General features: G+C 46.2%; 1 protein-coding gene and 1 long non-coding RNA gene across 3 annotated transcripts in view; one reads left to right on the top strand and one right to left on the bottom strand.

Annotated features, from left to right (window-relative positions):
- The window catches only part of TRAK1 (trafficking kinesin protein 1), a 180451-nt gene that overhangs the window by 11389 nt on the left and 149692 nt on the right, over nucleotides 1-19370 (top strand). The gene's annotated exons all lie outside the window — the stretch shown is intronic.
- LOC123000913 (uncharacterized) lies at nucleotides 2753-8351 on the bottom strand. The gene is made up of 3 exons (XR_006409289.3): nucleotides 6776-8351; nucleotides 4834-5418; nucleotides 2753-3441 (listed from the first exon to the last, which is right to left on the bottom strand). It is a non-coding gene; the product is annotated as an uncharacterized LOC123000913 (long non-coding RNA).

The following is a 19370-nucleotide window of genomic DNA, read 5'->3' as shown; positions in this document are numbered from 1 at the left end:
TAGTGCAGTATTTCTTAAAAAATCTAAATTAGCGCGAAGAAATCGATGATGAACAAAATATCAACATTTGTAGTAGAGACAGAATTTGTATTACTGATTTTTCCTTTTGCCTCATTCTCCCATGTGGCTCGGCAGGGCACTGCCGTGGGCACAAAGACAGAGCAGGAGGAGTGCGAGGCTTGAAAACCATAGTCTTGGCCTGGATGTCTGACTGAGTCAAGAGAGTAAAATGTGAAAAGGCAGGTTGGTAAAGACTGAATGGCAGTTGAGTCTGTTAATGCTTTTCAGTGTTTTGTGAATGGAAACAACTGTGTTGTGTCTTGGAGAGGATTCTTCTCAGCATATGAAACATTCTGACAAAAGGGAATAATGTGTAAAAGCACTTACGGTGGTCCTTCAGATACTGTAATTGTTCTTTTTAGGTTTCTGTGAATTTTGTTGTGATAACTTATGGCAAGAGTGGCTTGATGTTCGAAATCAAATCAGGAAATTGTCAAGCCTCAGGTAATTTGTTCATGGCATTACCAAGATATAAAACCCTGTCTTTTAGTGTGTAACAGTGTTTAATACTAGAAAAAAGTTCGTGATTGCCCACCTTTTAGCTAATCGTGTGATTGCTGTGGATATAATTACTGGGTAGGCAGGGCAGAATCTAGTAATTTGCTAGCCTCCATATTGCATCCTACAAACACATCCATGCTTTTGTATGTTACCATGCATGGTTTCTGCAGTGTGGCCTTCTTTATGTCTTTTTCTGGTGAATAAGTCCCATGTATCATGCCCATTTGGCTCTTCTATGTGGTCAGGATATGTTGCCTGGACTGAGCCTGGGCGGGAAGGGGGGGGGGGATCCCAGATTTTTCAGCACCTCCTCCAATTGCTATGGATACGGTATCAGTGCCAGCTGTAGTCTCCTTTCTGTCCCTTTCCGATGGGCTTCCCCTTAGGAGCTGAAATGCTCGCCCTTCCTGATGCCAAGCTGTAGGTTCTTCAAAGTACTAGAGGACTTTTCAGAGTGTACTATATGGGAACTACTTTCAAAAACTTATACCAGAGAGGGTTAAAACTTCCCAGCCTTGTAAAAGCTCACTTCTTTGTTCACATCCTCCCCACCCCCTTGCCAATTTTGCTGTGCATGGTTTTCTCCTAGCAACACGCAGTGGTCAGTGGGAAAGTCAAGCTGGCTGAGAGCCTCCCTGCCAGAGACCGGCTTCCCCAGCCCGTCACCAGGGCTGCTAGAGGGGCCGGGACCCTGAACCCTGGCGTCAAGGCACAACTGATGGCACACTGGCCTTTCCTGGGATCTGGAAAAGTTTTTCATTAGGAGTTCCATTGCTTGAATAAATATGGGGTTATTCAGATCTGTTCTTTCCTCTTGTGTTAGTTTTGGGAAGTTGTATGTTTCAAGGACGTTGTCCGTTTCATCTAAGCTGTTGAATTTATTGGCATAACCATTATCCTTTTAATATCCAGAAGATTTGTAGTGGTGGCCTCCGTTATGTTTCTGATCTGTGCCTTTGCTGTTAAGAAGGTCTTTGTCCAAAGGAACTGCCGGATTGGGGTAACTGAGTTCAGGAAAGTGGGTGGGGGTGGTGTCGGGAAAGGCTTCGGGAAGGCTGCGAAGGAAATAAAGCCTGGGGGAGGGAGGGCGCAGAGGTGGGGACTGGCCGCTGTTGGCCGCCTCCCTTCTGGGGAGGAGCTGCCAGGGAAGAGCAGTCACGTGGGCGGTGAGCTCATTAGGCTGGGGACACCAGCTGTGCTATTATTAGGGCTTTTAAAGTCCGTGGCAGATGTTCTCAGGCCGAGTTCCAGCCTTGTTCACTTCCCACATATGGCATAATACAGTACATGGAAAAGGAGCGACTCGGTAACAAACAGCTTTTCCATGAAACACATCACTCCTTTTCCCCCGTGAACTTTTCCCTTCTCTCTCTCTCTGTCTCTCTGACCCTTTGTGTCATTTTCTCTCTGTTGTTCCTCATCTTTTTCTTGCCCTCTCCGTGTGTTTTGTTTCTTGTCTGTCTTTTGTCCTTCTGTTTCTCTCTCTGCTGTTTGTTGCCTTTCTCTCCCTCTCTCTCTCTCTGTTTCTGTCTCTCTCCATCTTTTCTATTTCTGTGCTGTTCCCACTCCCCCCCTCCCAAGCCCTCCCTCTGTCCCTCCCTCCTATGATACCTCCTTCTTTTCTCCTTTGAGGCCCTCTTATTTAACCCTTTGTGGGACTAGGACAGGACAGAGTGGCACGTGAAGAAAGTTGGCCCATTTTAGGTTAAAAGTGAGCCTCGGCGTTTCCTAGAAAGTGTAAGGAGTGCAGGTAAGTCTGAGGGTGATGAACACTGGACATTGTCTGGTCAAGAGCCTGTTTTAAACTGCGTGGTTGGCTTACTGCTCTCTCCACTCCTGGGGCACAGTAGTGGCTCTAGGGCCACTGTAACCCAGACAAACTGAAGCCCTGGTTATTTCTGTTCATTTTTGCACACAGTTTGTGCATTGTTGGTTTGGCTGATGACGTCTCCTGCCACCATTGTCCTGGGTCCAGCTGATAACTTTTATCAGTAAGCTTCTACGTGACCCTTTGCTCGCACCTCATTGTTAATAGTAACCCATCTCAGCTTGGAAACCCAAGGTAAAATCATATCAGGTCAACTTGAATTATTGTTCTGGGGGGACTGAATCTCTACAAGGGGTGTGCTGTTATGTGCTGGGGCCTCAAAGTATATGCTTTAAAGCTCAAAGGGACTCAAGCTTCATTATAGAAGTTTCCTACAGTTTATTTCCAAGTGCTGCTGTTTTGAGATATTTACATTAATTTTGTAGCTATGACAAATTGATCCTATTTAATTTCAAAAATAATGAAATAATCCATATATCAGTGTCCTGTCTAGTGAACTGTAATAATGGCTACAATGGTCAGAAATAGATATTAAGAAAAGCTTCTATAGCCTGGGCATTTTTCTTCAAAGGAAAGTAAATATAACTATTTTAGAAAAAATGCTTTTTTTGGATTTTAAAAATTATTTTGTTGTAAAACAGTGCTAAAGAAAATAAATAAAAGCCCAAACCCAAAATGTAGAGTAAGATCAGCATGGGAAGAGACTTACTGAACTGAGCACCTAATTATTCTTACTGGTTTCTCTGCTAATTCAGAGATTGGGAAATAAAACCAAAAATGGCCTTTTTTCATTTCCCTAACTTTATCTGAAGAATGGGAATCATAAAGTAGGAAGCCTTTTTCCGTGGTGGCTGCCCCAGCTCTTACAGACTGGTGGGAGCAGGTGCCGTGGCTCTGGGCAGTGGGGTGACAGTGACAAGTGTCCATGCCGAATCTCAGTGTATTTGCTTATTCCAGAAACGTGGTCGGTTCTGATTTCCTAGGTCTTCAGCAGGTAAGAGTCGGGTTTGGTTGGAGTCAGCGCCTTCTCGGCGGGATGGGGAGCTGGAGATCTGGTTAGAAGAGTGATTGTAAGTAGTGTGGAGTGACCTCCCTGGGCCAGGCATCAAGGAGTGACAGTAAACTAGGCAGCCCAGGTCTGGGGGCAGGTGAGAGAGATGTAAACGAGTAGCAGGTGTAGGCTGAGTAGCAGGTGTAAGCTGTAATGCCAGGTAGTGACTATGGGAGACAGGGAGGGACCGGCGACAGAGGGTGGAGTGGCTCTGAAGGTCTCCATAGGGAGGTTATGGGTGGGCAGAGACCCAGTAGTGGGGAGGGGGAAAATGTGCAAGCACAGCGTCCTCTCAGGCAGAGCAAACTTCAAGTGCCCAGGCCTCTGCAAGAAGCCTGGTGTGACCTTAATGCAGGGAACCCCCCACCCCTCGGGAAAGTGGACACAGATGAGGGGGATGGTCAGGACAAGCCTGCATCCCACTGGCCTGCTTGGCTGTGGTCAGCAGTTGAGATTTTATTTTGAGTATGGCTGGAAGGAAGCTGACATAAATGGGCTTACTTTGTGCATGGGTTCCCCAGCTGCTGTGTGGGGGGCAGGGAGAGGGAAAGGGTTGAGTGTTGGTATAGGCCCGGGCAGAGCGGCGGCCGCTCCAGGCCAGGGTACTGGGTACCATGTGTGTTGGGGCAGAGGCTCAGGACAGGCTGTGGGTGTGAGGAGCTGCGGCCAGGAAGACTCTATTGTGACGCCTTAGATCTTGTACATTCTGAATGGAGCATTTAACACCGGAAAACATTTACATGACTTAAAAATCCCGGTGTTAAAAGTCACTGTGTGTAATTTGTTGGTCAAGGGGTTAGTAGGGACTGCTGGAGTTAAAGTTTACCCAACACCTAAGAAATGAGTGGAGGCATCTTCCTCTCAAGCCTGAGGTAAAGGCGGAGAGGAAGGAGAATGCTGTGTTCTTTCACAGCTCAGAAGTTACTCTTGGCAGAGGGAAGAAGGTGAATCTCAAACTTGAAGCCAAGTCAAGGAGCACGAAGTAACTGTTGAACACATTACAAAGAGGGAAAGGAACGGTGTGCCTCAGAGCACAGCATCGGTGACAGCGGATCCTAGTGAACCGGAGCGATTTGAATTTTCAACATTGAAACATATCTGAAGATTCTTCTAGAGATTCGATAGTATTTTCTTTGTGCATGTTGCCCATTTGCTTAGCCTGGGTCTGGATCCAGTGCCCTATTTGAAATTTACTGTTATAAAAATTCTTCTCTGATAAATTCGAGTGGGGTTGTCTGAGGTACGTTGCCAGTTTCCTCACGGTGTGGATGATAGCATCCCCCCCCCCCCCCCCCCCCCCCCCGTCTCCATAAGGATCAGAATTTCAGGAACCAGGAAGATTATACAAACATTAAAAGCTGATCCCAGGTTTATCATTATCTCTCTTGCTTACCTCATAATCTGAGATGATTTCCCTCCCCCGAAGGCCTGGCCTTGAAACTTGGCACGGGGAGAAAATCGGACTCTGCCACAGCTCCTGGGGAGTTGCGCTCTTCCACCTGCGGGCTTGGAGGGACTGAGTGAGGAATGCTTAGCAGGCTCCTTTGAGAAGGCTCCTTCAAGCCGGTCAGCTGCTGAGGTTATCAGTAAAGAATCTGAAAGGTGCGTTCTCCTGGAATCTGAAACATTTAAGGACAGATCTTGCTGCCTTCTGGTGGAGTCCGGCAAGAAGCCACACGAGAGCTGGGCTTATTTGGGGTTGCCGTAAGTGAGGATGAGTGGGGCATGCCTGGTTATCCCAGAATGTGCTGCCGTCTTCCAGGTAGTGGCTCTGAGGCTTGGGTTTCCTGTGTGTGCAGCGTCGAGGAGCTGCCCATCACCCCGTCGTGCTGTTCGTGGCCTGGCGAGTCTTTGCCAAGTATGGTGTGAAATCGCAGGATATTGCTCAAATTCACCTAGAGCGTGTTAACACTCGAGGGCTTCTTTCCAACCTCTGAACACTTCTCTTCTAGGCCTTTCCACTCTGTCTTATTGGCATCTGAATAAATAAATAGCAAGTTATGAAGAACCAAATTAATGCTGACGGCCATTTCTCTTATTACAAGACCATTGTCCTGTTTCACTTCCTTGGGTCTTTTCTAGCCCCCCGAGACTGTGGCACCAATATTTTTTAACTCCCCCAAACAAGTGTGGTAGGCTGCTGCGCTTTCCTTGAAATGAAACTCCGTTGTCATTGAATTAAGACACTGGCTGCTTTGTTCGGAAATGTGGGAAGGAAGGGATTTTTTTTCCTGTAGAATATGATCAAGTCAGCTCTTTTAGAAATATAATTTCTGGGCTAGGATTGCCTTAAACTATATTGCGGTGTGTTTGTTCTGGAACTATTAGCACATTCACATTCTGGGCTCTTTTTAATGGGCTCTGGGTAATTACCGTGGCCTCCCATCTCAGTGAGTATAGTAAGCCATTCAGGAGGATAGCCGGTCGCTTATTAGCTGGCAGCCGGTGGCCCCTGACCCCCTCCTCCTTGGAGATGGTGTGAGGCGCAATTAAAGAGCCCCTGCATGGGGAGAAGTGGTTGCTGGGGCATAAATAATGCAATCTACCCTGTCTCTCTGTGCATGTAGCAGGCCGAGCACATTTGATCTTCGGATGCCTGAACCTTATAATCTGCGTCCTGCAGGTTTAGACTTTGTGACCTTGGGAAAGTTCTCAGCCAGTGAGCCTCCGTGTTTCCATCCATAGGATAAGACTGTGTAGCGTGATCGAGGGGATTCAATACCAGCCCCAAAAGAATGGTGACACTTCGGTATATGGTCCTCTCCTTCTACTCCCAGGCTCTCTACCTCCCATCATGGAAGACTGGAACACTTGGCTTTAGGTCATCTTCCCCTGACCTAGTGCATCATTCGGGATTCTGATGACTTACCTGGCACCTTGACCATCTCCTCTTTGGTGGTGGCCTCTCCTCCCTGCTTTATCCACTGCCCTAGTCGCAGCCTGGACTCTGTCATCTCCTGAAGTTACCTGTCCCACCTCTGAAACCCTCAGCATAACGGCCTTGCTCTTTGAACTCTAGACCTTCCAGCCCTTTGCACATGTTCCTTGCCCCATCCAGGTTCCTGGCATGTCCCCTCCACCCCGGCTTGCTGTCACCGAGCACCTGTTGTCCTTCCTTTGTGCCACCCAGTGGAACTCTGCACCTGCCTTCCGAGGGCTGCTGGAGAAGTTCTAGAATCACCTATCACCCAGCATGTTGACCCTGTCAAGCAACTTCAGCTGGGCCATAGGCTCTGCCCAGTTGTGTGTGTATGTTTCTTTAAGAGGTTTCTCTCTCCGCCTTGTGCCACAGTGACTTCTAGACTTTCCACGTCTTTCCTAAACTTTTTACTTACCCCTGGCAGCGTGAGCAGGATACAGCAGACCTGCTGCCTCCCAGCCTTCATGTCCAGATGTGAAGAGCCTTTCCTCTGTCCTGTCTCCGGTGAAGTGAAGGAGGGACCCTCCTCCTGCCTGAGGCTGATTCATATTATCCTGTGGGTCTCATCCTCTCCCACTTCCTCAGGAGAGGCACCTGGAATACCAGTCCTTCTTTCTGTCTCTTCAGCCTCATCCTGTCTGTGAACTGTATCCCACATCCTCTGACATACTTCATTCTCTCCCATCTTTCTAGATCCCCGGTCTCCCCTGGCCATGGCTCTTTCCCCCTCCTTCACTGCCCCTCCTCCCTGATCCTGTTGCCCTCAGGCACCTGAGCCCTTTATTCCCCCACCAAGAGCGTTGAAGTTGGGGCTGAGTCCAGGGCACACCCAGCCCTGGCATTCTTGACCTTTGACAGCACAGGCTACACACTCGCATTCCTTCCATCTTGAAAGGGTCTTTTCCCTGGGCTTCTAAAAAGCTGCTCCCTTCTGGCTTCCTTCCCACTTCTTCTGCCACCCTGCCTGGCAGTCTGCAGGCTCCTCTGTACCCCCCCCCCCGCCGTAGCCTTTGAGTGGTGGTATCTTTGGGGTGTATCACCACCTTGCCTTGCACACTGCCCCTGGAGGTGACCACGCTTGTGGCCTCGTTTGCCATCACTACCCAAATCTTGTCTCCTGAGCTCTGGACCTGTTTACTGCCTGCCCGCCCGCCTGCCCACTGCACACTTCCATTTTGGGATGCACGAACACGGCCCAGATCTTTACCACCCCCACCGCTTTCCGCCTGGCCCCTCCCCCTCCCCATAGGGGTCTGCCTGTGAGCCCAGCCTCATGGGGGTTATCACTGTTCCCAGCTGCTCAGGCAGGAACCTGGACCTTTGCCTGACTCTCCATTTCTCTCACTCCCACGCCTTCCCCTGGCTATTTGCCTCCCAGATTGCTCTGAATGCCCTGCTGGTCTTGGCTGCTCTAATATTTTCTCTACTTTGCTCCTAAGGTGACCTTTCTAAAGCATACATCAAATCCCTTCACTTGCTTGCTTACAACCTGTTTAGGAGTTCCCCATGGGGCGGAAGAGGCTGCTGCCCCTTCTTCCCTTGCTGAAGCCCTTCTGAGCTTTTCAGTTCCTTCACTGGGCGGTGCTTTCTCTTCTTCCTCCCGGACTTTGCTTGTGCTGTTAACTCTGCCTGGAAGAGCCTGTGCCCTGCCCCTGCTCCCGGCATACAGCCTGTTCTGGCAGCTTGTCTGATTCCTGCTCACTGTTGAGGGCTGACCCGAGGTTGGCATGGGAAGCCCTTCCTGACCCCAGGTGACCCATCTGTATCAGCAGTTCTCCCGCTGGCCTATCACTGCTGATATTTTTGTCTGTGGCCCCTTGGAGGTAAAGAACGTCCATGAGAGGCTTCAGTCGGACAGTGGAGGGCATGCAGATGTCCACCCTGGCATGTGGCACTTGACCCGAAGGGCTGTTCTTGTCTGTGACTTATTGGGGGCAGAGCATGTTGAGGTCATTCTTCCCAACGGATCGCAGGTTCCACCAGGGCAGGGATTTTTGTCAGATTCCTTTCTCCCTATATTCCCAGTACTACTTAGAGGCAGGCGGGGGCTCCTGGCACCTAGTAGCTGCTCAAAACATATCAAATGACTGAAGAGCAAACGTGACCCTTTCGATCTTGTTCAGTTTTCATGATGCCGATTTAAGTTGCTCTGTCTGTCTGCCAGGGTGATGGGGGGCATGGATTTCGGAGTGGGAGCGGCCCCCTTGGAGCGGGCTTGCTCTGCGGTCTCTCTTGTGCTTTTTCGTGAGCCTTTTAAAATCACCAGTCGTCATCACCAGAGCCATGTCACAGAATGCCTGGGTCATGAGATCGCTGTGGCTGCTCTGACTCATGCCCCAACTGGGGAAAATTGACATGTTTCTGGTCCTGGGAATGAGATTGACCTGCCTCTACACATCAGTGCCTTTTCACCTTCCAGGGAGTTGATGCTCCCCGGACAGGGACCTGGCCGAGCGCAGCAGATAGCGCTGGGGTACCGGGCAGCGAGCCCCTGCTATTGGGCGTGACACACACGGAAGATGCTTTTGTGCTTTCGGGAGTCAAGTTACTAAGTGGGTACGGTTCTTCGTCACACATTTACTGGACAGATATTTATAGTGTGCCCATTCTGTGCCCATTTTCTTAATGATCTTATGTGCTGGTTTCCGGGTTTTATTTCCAGTCTTCCCCCGAGGAGAACAGAAGCTGCTGGAGGTTGGGAACCTCATCTATGATGTTCACTGGGAGTGCTCAGGGCCTAGCACAGTGCCTGGCAGAGTGCTTCCGTTGAAGGCATAGTGGGCAGTGTGCTGGGGGATGGTAAGCAGGGGCGCAGCCCCTGTGCCCTGGAGTTTATAGTCTGGTGGTGTAGACAGGTATGAATGAAATTTCACCAAGAAATGTAGAGTTGGAACAGTGACTGAGAGGCCACTGTGCTCAGAGGACTCTCATAGAAGCTTTTGGGCTTGGGGAGTTTGGGAAGGGTCCCTGGAGGTTAAGGAAAGGTGCCCAGCTCAAGGGAGGGGCAGGGCCATTCAGATGGAGGGAGCAGCATGATCCATGTTGGGAAATCATAGTAGAGGACTCTCTATCTCTGACAGTGGGCTCTAACACCTGCCTCTCCTTTCTCAGTGAGAACAACAGGTGACAGACATTTAGTGAGTGTTTACATGGATTTTAGCATTTTATCCTCCCTGTGACTTCGCTGAGGTGGGTCCTGGCAAACCATTGGAAGTTGAGTAGCTGGTCCATATTGAGGGCTTCACGTCCAGACGTCTTCACTCGTGTCCGTGCTTCTCCCCCTTCCAGAGGCAAGCTGTATGTGGTGTAATGTGCCAGAAGGGTGTGCAGTCCTGCGTTCCTGAGAGCTGTCTTGAAGGGTTGCTGCAGGGTGAGCGGCGGGACCTTGTATACGTGAAAGACAGGGTTATAGTATCCTTAGCACCTTGCCTGACAAGGGTGTGGATCAGAGAGGTCAGTCGCTTTTTATAAGGGAGACCTCAGGTGGAGTGGAGGCTGGGATTGGAGTGTGGCAGAGAGAGGTTCACAACTCCCTGGGTAACTCTTGAAATCTTTCTTTTATTTACTTGTTTGTTTGTTTGTTTGACAGAGAGAGCGGCAGTGAGAGAGGGAACACAAGCAGGGGGAGTGGGAGAGGGAGAAGCAGGCTCCCCGTGGAGCAGGGAGCCCGATGCAGGGCTCGATCCCAGAACGCTGGATCATGACCTGAGCCGAAGGCAGACACCTAACAACTGAGCCACCCAGGCGCCCCACTCTTGAAATCTTTCAGAGTCTCCTCCTAGAAGTGGCGCGGGGGTGTTGGGATAGGGTTAGGAGTGCTGAGCTGCCCTTACCTGGACCAAAATAGCAAGGATGCATTGTTTCATTTTGAACAGCCTTGACTATCTATTCTGTGTTATCTTTTCGCTTTCTTGATGGTATCATCTGCAGCACAAAAATTTTAATTTTGATGAAGCCTAATTTATCTCTTTTTGGTTACTTGTGTTTATTGTGTTACAGCTAAGAAACCATTGCCTAACTTAAGGTCATGAAGATCTATTCCTGTATTTTCTTCTAAAAGCTTTATAGTTTTAGCTCCTACATTTAGGACTGAGGTCCATTTCAGGTTAATTTTTGTGGATGGTGTGCGTAGGAGTCCAACTTTGCTGTTTTGCATGGGGCTGTTGTCCCAGCACCATTTGTTGGAAAGACCGTTCTTTCCACATTGAATTGTCTTGTTGAAAGTCAGTTGTCCATATGCGTAAGGGTTTGTTTCTGGGTTCTCCGTTCTGTTCCATTGATCCGTAGCATTACAGCAGTACTACGTTCGTTTGGCTAACCGTAGCTTGCTTGCTTGCTTGCTTGCTTTCTTTCTTTCTTTCTTTCTTTTTTTTAAAGATTTTATTTATTTATTTGACAGAGATAGAGACAGCCAGCGAGAGAGGGAACACAAGCAGGGGAAGTGGGAGAGGAAGAAGCAGGCTCACAGCGGAGGAACCTGATGTGGGGCTCGATCTCATAACACCGGGATCATACCCTGAGCCGAAGGCAGACGCTTAACCGCTGTGCCACCCAGGCGTCCCTAACCGTAGCTTTCTAATACGTTTTGAAATCAGACAGTGTGAGTCCTCCAACTTTATTTTCCTTTTTCCCAAGACTATTTTTGCTATTTTGGATCTCTTAACATTTCCATTTGAATTTTAAGATCAGCTTTTAATTTCTGCAAAAAAGGCAACTGTTTGATAGGGGTTGTATGGGATGCATAGATCCATTTTGGGACTATTGCTGTCTTAAAATAGTAAGTCTTTCTCAGTGTGAGATGTCTTCTCATCCATTTAGATAGTCTTCACTTCTTTCCACAATGTAGTTTTCGGTGTACAAGTCTGACACTTCCTTTGTTAAATTTATACCTCAGTTTTTTTATCCTCTTAAATGTTGTTATAAATGTGATAATTTTCCTCATTTCAATTTTAGAATGTTCCTTACTCGTATCTAGATATACAACTGATTTTCGTATGTTGATGACATATCCTGCAACCTTGCCGAACCTGTTATTAGTTCTAATCGGTGTTTAGTGGGTTCCTTAGGATTTTTTTGTCTATAAGATCATGTCATATGCAAGTAGAAATAGAAACTTTACTTCTGCCTTTCCAGTATGAGTGTTGTTTATTTCATTTTCTTGCCTATCTGCTCTGGCTAGAACCTCCAGTACAATGTTGAATGGAAGTGGCAAGAGTGGGCATCGTTGCCTCGTTCCTGATCGTAGGGGAAAACATTCATTCTTTCATTAATAAGTGTGTTGTGAGCTGTGGGTTGGTCATAGATGCTTTTTACCAAGTTGAGGAAGTTCTTTATTTCTAGTTGGTTGAGTGTTTTGAAAGGGTGTTGAATTTTGTTGGGTGTTTTTTTGACGCATATTGAGATGGTCATGTGGTTTTTGTCCTTTATTTTATCAGGATGGTGTATTGCAGTAAATGATTTTCAGATTATTACTTCCTTATATTATTTTTTCAGGAGCCCATTAAATGAAAATACTATTGAAATGGAGACTTCTGAGTAAAAATTGCTTCTGCTTACAAATTGTTTTTCAGTGAACTAAAGTTCTTTGTTTTTTTTCTTTTGGAAAAGGACCCCATGAAAATGATTGCTTCCTAGTGTGTGTTCCAGAGAAGAAACACAGTTCTTAGTGCTGATGGCAAATGGCCGTCTCACTCTCTGGGGCTCATCATCTCCTGTTTGCCACTGCTAGGACTGCTGTCTCTGATATTTAAGTGGACCCTGACCTGCCACGGTCTGGAAGTGTTACTAATTATACTGAGCTCGTTGTCTCATCTTTAAAAAGAATGATGAGCCTGGGCTCTTATTACCAGAGAATGTTGGCCTCCTTTGTAAAGAATACATTAGGAAGGATGCTTATGTGGAATTCCATCCGGGGAACTCCGCTTTAGTGTTCTTGCTGATCTTGCCTCCCCCCTTTTGGGGTAAGGATTAGTGTATCTGCAGCCATTATTGTGGGTTTATGGGCAGCAGCTTAGCAACCATTTCATGGTACTCAGCTGTCTCAGTTTGTCCCTGCTTGTCACCCTCCTCCTCCTGCCTTCCCTCTTCTCCCTTCCCCTCCCCCATCCCCCTTTTTTCTTCTGCTACCCTTCCCCTCACCTCTCCTCTGGTCTTCCCTCCCCATTCCTCTTCCTTCTATCCCCTCCCCCATTTTCTCTCCTGCAGTCCCTCTCCCCTCTCTCCCCCTTCCATCCTGTCTCCTGGCCCCATCTTTTCTCCTTCTAGTCCCCTCCCCCTGACCCTCGCCCTCCTGCTTTCCCCTTTGTCTTGGGAATCCTTTGTCCTTACTGTGACCCCCGGCCCCCCTTACCTCCCCTAATCCCTCTCTGCCCTGTGAACAAATCTCTCTAGTTGCTGATGGATGTTGTTTTTGGCTTTTCGCCTGTGGGTTTCTCTTACTTGAGACCCGGTGTCCTGTTTTCTTCACAAAGGTGAGGAGTGTAAAGGGGGACCCGGTTTTCACGGTCTCAGACAGGCTCTGTCTGCAGGGTCTAGCCATTGCTTTTCAGTGTCCCTGGTTCTCACTGTGACCTCTTGAGGGTGGCAGAGCTCCTCCCCCACCATCCCCAGGGGACGCATATTGGAAGATTTGAAAGAGGACAATGTTGTGGCCTCTAAAAGCTCTTGAAGACTTACTTGATGGGCACCCTTCTTACTGGCCCTTTAAAATGCCTTTGCTTGGTGGGAGACATTATATTTTAAATAAAACAAAATGATTGCTATGGTCATAGTTTAATATTTTGAAAATGGAAACTCGAGCATTGGCCATCTGGTTGTGATTCTTTGCCCTGATCTGCAGAAATGGGTCGGTTTGGGATGGAAAGGGTAGTCTGCTGACCAGCTAATTCTCTTGGTTTGCTGGAACCCAGATGTCCTGGCCTCTGGCCTGGGTAGGAACTTACCTTTCAGGTGGCCTTGGGTAGGCACTGGTTTGATTTAGATTTTGGACCTTAAAACTGATGTTGAAATTTTAAAATAATGTTTTTTTCAGTTCTGCTTGGGTGTCTTACACCCTCCCCCCATACTTCTCAGGCTTTTTTTCTTTTTTTTTTTTTAAAGTCATTTGAATATTGTTTGTATTATGTGGACGTTTTCTCTGTATAAAAGGGCAAGTTTCCTAGAAAGTAGTCAATAAATTGGATTTGCCAGTACAAGTTTCATCGTGCTGTGCCAAGAGGCTGGGCTCCTGAGCCAGACCTCCCAGGTTCAAGCCCTGTCTGTGCCACCTGCCTGCCGTGTGGGCTGTTTATCCAGCTCCTAGAGTCATGGTCTCCTCCTTGGTAGGGCTGAGATGGGATGCCTTCTTCATGGGACGGTGAGTGTAGGGGGGGTGCTGTAGTTTAAGCGCGTATTAATAAACACCATCTATTCGTTGTTATGACTATTTAGTTACAGAGGTCAGCCATTGAAACAGCCTTGAGCTGGTTGCCAGTTTTCTTTATTTTCTTTCCTGTGCTCTGTTTTTTCACTTGAATTACATGATTTCTCTGGATTTTTAAGTTAGCCCAGTTAAGAAATTAAAGCTGTAAAACCAATTTACTTGAAGAAAATAAAATCTTTACCAGCTGATGCCTGTGTGTTTCTTAAAAACATTTTTTTAAAAAAAGATGTGGCCATTCTGAAACGTGATGATTTAAAATTCTCAAAGCAGGAACCTATTGCTACTATAAACTTCTGCTCGGGAGGACACATTTTATAGCGTATTACAGCCCTATAAATGTGTACCTTTTCTTTTTATAACTTTATTTAGAAGCTGGACTCCTACCTTCATTTAAAGGAATCTTACTGTGGAAACTGTTTCAAAGTTGAGTTTTAAAGGTGGAACCACATCATTGTTCTCTTCGTTTAAACATGAACTTGAGGGGCGCCTGGGTGGCACAGCGGTTGAGCATCTGCCTTTGGCTCAGGGCGTGATCCCGGCGTTCTGGGATCGAGCCCCAAATCAGGCTCCTCCGCTGGGAGCCTGCTTCTTCCTCTCCCACTCCCCCTGCTTGTGTTCCCTCTCTCGCTGGCTGTCTCTATCTCTGTAGAATGAATAAATAAAGTCTTAAAAAAAAAAAAAACATGAACTTGAACTCTCTGTGAGGTGGGGTAACTGTGGATCCAATACTTTGCCTCAGGCTCATGCTTCAGAGTGAGTCCACTGAACTCTTGGTTCTCTGCGTGGTTGGCCCCAGACTGGGATCCAGTTTTTACTCTGGCCTTCAGTAGCCCTGTGATCCTGAGGCCACGCCATCGGGCTTCCTCCCTGAACCAAGACTCCTTCACCTGGGATGGTTAGAAATCAGGCCATTGTGTTTAAGTAAACGGAAACCCTTCATAGTGTACTCTTTGTTCCGAGGTACTTCTGAATCAAGCCCATTCCCCTGGGCTGTTGTTACGATTGTCCATTACATGTAAAGGTAACTTCAAAAATCTGTGTATTTGAGCTTTGGGGTTACGTGAATTTTAGATAATTGAACGATTCAGTACACCGTATGGGTGGAGTCCCTGTGCCTACAGGTCTCTGAGCCTTCAAAGAATTGCTGTCTGTCCCTGTGAACCTCCCTCCTCTGCCAGACCAGTATGGATCTTAGTGTTCTGGGGTAGCGGTCCCCAAACTGAATGGCAAACAAATAAAAACCAAGGACTTACTTGGGTAGCAGATCCCAAATTTGGAACTGGAAGCTTTGCCTTGGTAATCATGGTTTGGACTGGGCAACTTTTGCAATTTTCTTTCTTTTTGTTGATTCAAATTTGCTGTGGAGCATACTTGAAAAAAAATCACACACAATTTTCGTACCATTCAGGAACTCCCATGGGACCCTCTGAAGGCCATAGCTTGGGAAAGCAGGCTAGAGTCCGCCTGGTGAGAGCAGATGTGGGTTCTGGTCTGTCCCTCTGCTGCCTTGCCGGGCTGCTTATATAAGGTCTTCCCCCTCTGGAGGAGTTTGTTGGCTCATCTAGCCATTGCCTGGAGCTCCTCTGGCCCTAGTTTCCCACCCCTAGGAAGATGGGATTCGGAAGATGTCTATTGAGTGCTTGGAGCCCTTCCGAGAGAGGGAAGATGAATCAACGTGTTTACAGTTAAGTTTGGATTTAGGCTAGAAGGCACAGTGTCTACTAGAATTTACAGTACTTGTTTGGGGAGGAAGAAATGTAAATGTTTTCCAGTAAGACTAACTCCCAGTCCATAAACCTGTCAAGAACTAATGGTTCATATTTCTGGTGTTAATTGAGTCGTTTTCCCCTCCTTTTTTTTTTTTTTTTTTTTTAGATTTATTTATTTGAGAGAGAAAGAGGGAGAGAAAGCACCTGCGCACATGCGTGTGTGCACAAGCGGGGGGGGAGGGGCAAAGGAAGAAGGAGAGAGAGAATCTGTTTTTTTATAATAATATTTTTTTATTATATTATGTTAGTCACCATACAGTACATCCCTGGTTTTTGATGTAAAGTTCGATGATTCATTAGTTGCGTATAACACCCAGTGCACCATGCAATACGTGCCCTCCTTACTACCCATCACCAGCCTATCCCATTCTCCCCATCCCCCTGCCCTCTGAAGCCCTCAGTTTGTTTCTCAGAGTCCATAGTCAGGAGAGAGAGAATCTTTTTTTTTTTTTTTAAAGATTTTATTTATTCATTCAACAGAGAGAGAGACAGCCAGTGAGAGAGGGAACACAAGCAGGGGGAGTGGGAGAGGAAGAAGCAGGCTCATAGCGGAAGAGCCTGATGTGGGGCTCGATCCCATAACGCCAGGATCACGCCCTGAGCCGAAGGCAGACGCTTAACTGCTGTGCCACCCAGGTGCCCCAGGAGAGAGGGAATCTTAAGCAGACTCTGTGCTGAGCACGGAGCCCGACTTGGGGCTCCATCCCACAACCCTGAGGTCATGACCTGAGCCAAAATCAAGAGTTGGCCACTCAACCAACTGAGCCACCCAGGCACCCCCTCCTCCTTTTCTTCATGTAAGTGTATGCTTTTTTGGTTGTCCATTCTGAATATCATGAGTTTTGGTATTTCCCGAGGGCCCCGAAGTAACTATTGTTTGTTGAGTTGGATAACCTTGGTTTCATTTAGCTTTTAAGGGACAGTGCAAAGTTTGACTGAAACTGGAGGTACTTGTATATACATCTTACTAATTCAGAATAATATTTTAGTGCCTAATATTTAAATTCATTCTTTACATTAAGCACAGCCAAAGTATTAGGTTGCTTTCTTTTTATAAACAAAAGTAAAGCAGATTTGAAAATGCATGATTATTATATCCCTGAATTATCTTCATATATTCAGTGGCAACAAGAGGGAATGTAAATGGTCCCACACAAGCCAGTCTTTTGGCAGATCCGGAAGATAGAAAAATGGGCTCATTTTAGATTCCATTCTATCCTTCAGTTCTGGGTTTGACATTAATCAGGTGGAGAGAAAAGAAGAAAGCTCTGGAACCCCCAGATTTGAAAGATTGGCCCATTAGATACCTATGGTTGACTTGTTAAGTTAAAAATAATTGACTCTTTTTTGTGCAGTAGCCAGTTTTTAAGCATCTGTGATTTAGGACAGAACAGAGATGAAAGCAAGAAAACATTCCAGATCAGACCACTCAGAAATACCCAGTGTTGATGCACAGAGAGAACATCTTGCCAAAAAATCTCCTCTGTGTGTGAGATCCACTTGACTTCTTTTTTAAAGCAATTCATTTGTATCAAGACAAAAATACATGCACATAATTTCAAAAAATTTTTTATTATTAAATCAAGCATAGATATAGAAAACCACACAAAACCTGAGTAGCATAATGCATTATTATTAGATAAATACCTTCTATAGTGATGGCTCAGTTCAGGAAGTACAACTTTGTCAGCTTCTGCAGAAGCCCCTCTCGCCCTCCCTGCAAAGGTAACTTCTGTCCAGACTTTCATCATAATCACTAGGCACCATAATTTATTTTTGTCTATGTTTTTAAGATTTTACTTATTTTTTATTTGAGAGAGCAAGCAAGAGAGAGAGAGTGCACAAGTCAGGGGGAGGGGCAGACAGAGAGAGGGAGAAACAGACTTCCCGCTGAGCAGGGAGCCTGACATGGGGCTCTATCCCAGGACCCTGGGATCAAGACCTGAGCTGAAGGCAGCCGCTTAACCGACTGAGCCACCCAGGTGCCCTATTCTTATCTATTTTTAAAAAAAAATTTTTTTTTTTTTTAAAGAAAAAGAGGGCACACGCAGGTAGGTGTTGGGGGGAGGGGCAGAGGGCGAGGAGAGAGAGAATCTTAAATGGGCTCCGTGATGCAGGGCTTAATCTCATGACCCTGAGATCATGACCTGAGCTGAAACCAAGATCTGATGCTTAACTGACTGAGCCACCCAGGCGCCCCTAAAAACATGCTGTGTATTTTAAGTCTTTTAATATACAGGTTTTCTCTTCCTTTACTTCCTCTTCCTCATGGTTTATTGCATAACCAAGGCCATTGGGCTGGCAGAATTGACCACAGCTCTGAAATGACTTCACTTGTATGCACAGTCACAGTGCAGTTCAACATGGTCCTTAGTCCAGTGTATTTCCTGCTAATCTCGTGTACATGGCTTCTAAAAAGTCAATTACACTAAAAGACCAATGAAAACAACTGTATTTTCCATGTCCCACCTGTTCAGCTCTCCCTCTTATTCCCTGGAACTCACAAGCTCTGAGTTTTTTCTTCTCATCTTTGCTTTTATAATTATAAATTATCCTGGCATGTTTACTTTTTTCTCATGCTTGATTGGCAGTTGGAGTGGGTGTAGAATTCTCATTTGCGATAACTTTCCCTCAGAATTCTGAGGGCCATGCTCCCTGTCTTTGAACCTTCAGTGTTGCTGTTGCCAAGGCCTTGACCATCCTCATTCCTGATCCTTTGCGTGTCATTCAATTTTTTAGAAGCTTCTGAAATTTCAAGATGATGTGTAGGATGTTTTTCATTCATTACACTGGGCATTCAGTGGACCCTCTTCATCTAGAAATGTATATTCTTCAGTTCTTGGAAACATAGTTTTTATGTATAATGTAAGTATAAAGAAATATTTATTATATGTGATATAAATATAGATATAATTATATATAACTACATAATATAATGTATATAATTTTTGTAAAATCTTTATATAATTTTTTGATAATTTCTTCCTGTTATTCCCCCCTTTTTTTCCCATTCTGGAGTTCCTTTTATTGGTTGTTGTACCCCTGGGATTGGTCCCCTCTTTATCTTATCTGTTTTTCTCTATTATTAATTCTTATTCTTTTTTCTTGGAGATTTCCTTAGGTTTTTAATCTCAGTTCTTTAATTTCTTATTTCTGCTATAAGTTAATTTCCAGTATTAATTTGTGAAAACTCACTTTTATTCTCCGAGTGTCCCCTCTCCCATTTTTTTTTTGGAAGAGTGTCCTATTCATATGCTTTTGGAGACAATGGCTTCTCTCTCCGAAGGCATAAATGATAATATTTCGAAATTTGCTTCTGTTCCCTGCATTGTCTTTGTTACCTTTGAATTCCTTTTCCTGTTTGCTTTGGTCTCTGTCTACAAGATAGAGGCTTTTCTCAAATGTCTGGTGGTCTTTGGTTGTCCATATTTGGGAGACTTAAATCCTGACTGGAGTTCTATATGAAGAGTGGGGCTTGTTGATTAAGTATTGCAAGTATTACGAGTGATGGTACACTTTGCCTTTTCACTGGGGACTCTGGTTATCTGGAGTTGTTTCCTTTGGTGCTGGTCTATTTCCCCAGAGGGGAACCCTTGGTCTCCTTCCTGGTGGCTGGTAATCTGTGAATTGAATTGGGGACGTGAGTGGGAAAACTTACACATACTCCCCTATTTTTGATCCAATCTCAGCCCTGCCAGGTGTTCTAAGGGCCCAGCGCTTCTGTGATTCAACCTCTCTGACTCCAGTTTTCTGCTGGAATGAAGAAAGAACTATTACCCGGATGTTCCGGCGACCAACAGGATCTGTGGGCCTGGGAAGGT

This window comes from Ursus arctos, unplaced genomic scaffold, assembly GCF_023065955.2.
Source record: "Ursus arctos isolate Adak ecotype North America unplaced genomic scaffold, UrsArc2.0 scaffold_20, whole genome shotgun sequence".
Classification (NCBI taxonomy): domain Eukaryota; kingdom Metazoa; phylum Chordata; class Mammalia; order Carnivora; family Ursidae; genus Ursus; species Ursus arctos.
The sequence above is the reverse complement of the archived record's forward strand: the minus strand, read 5'-3'. Positions and strand labels throughout refer to the sequence as shown.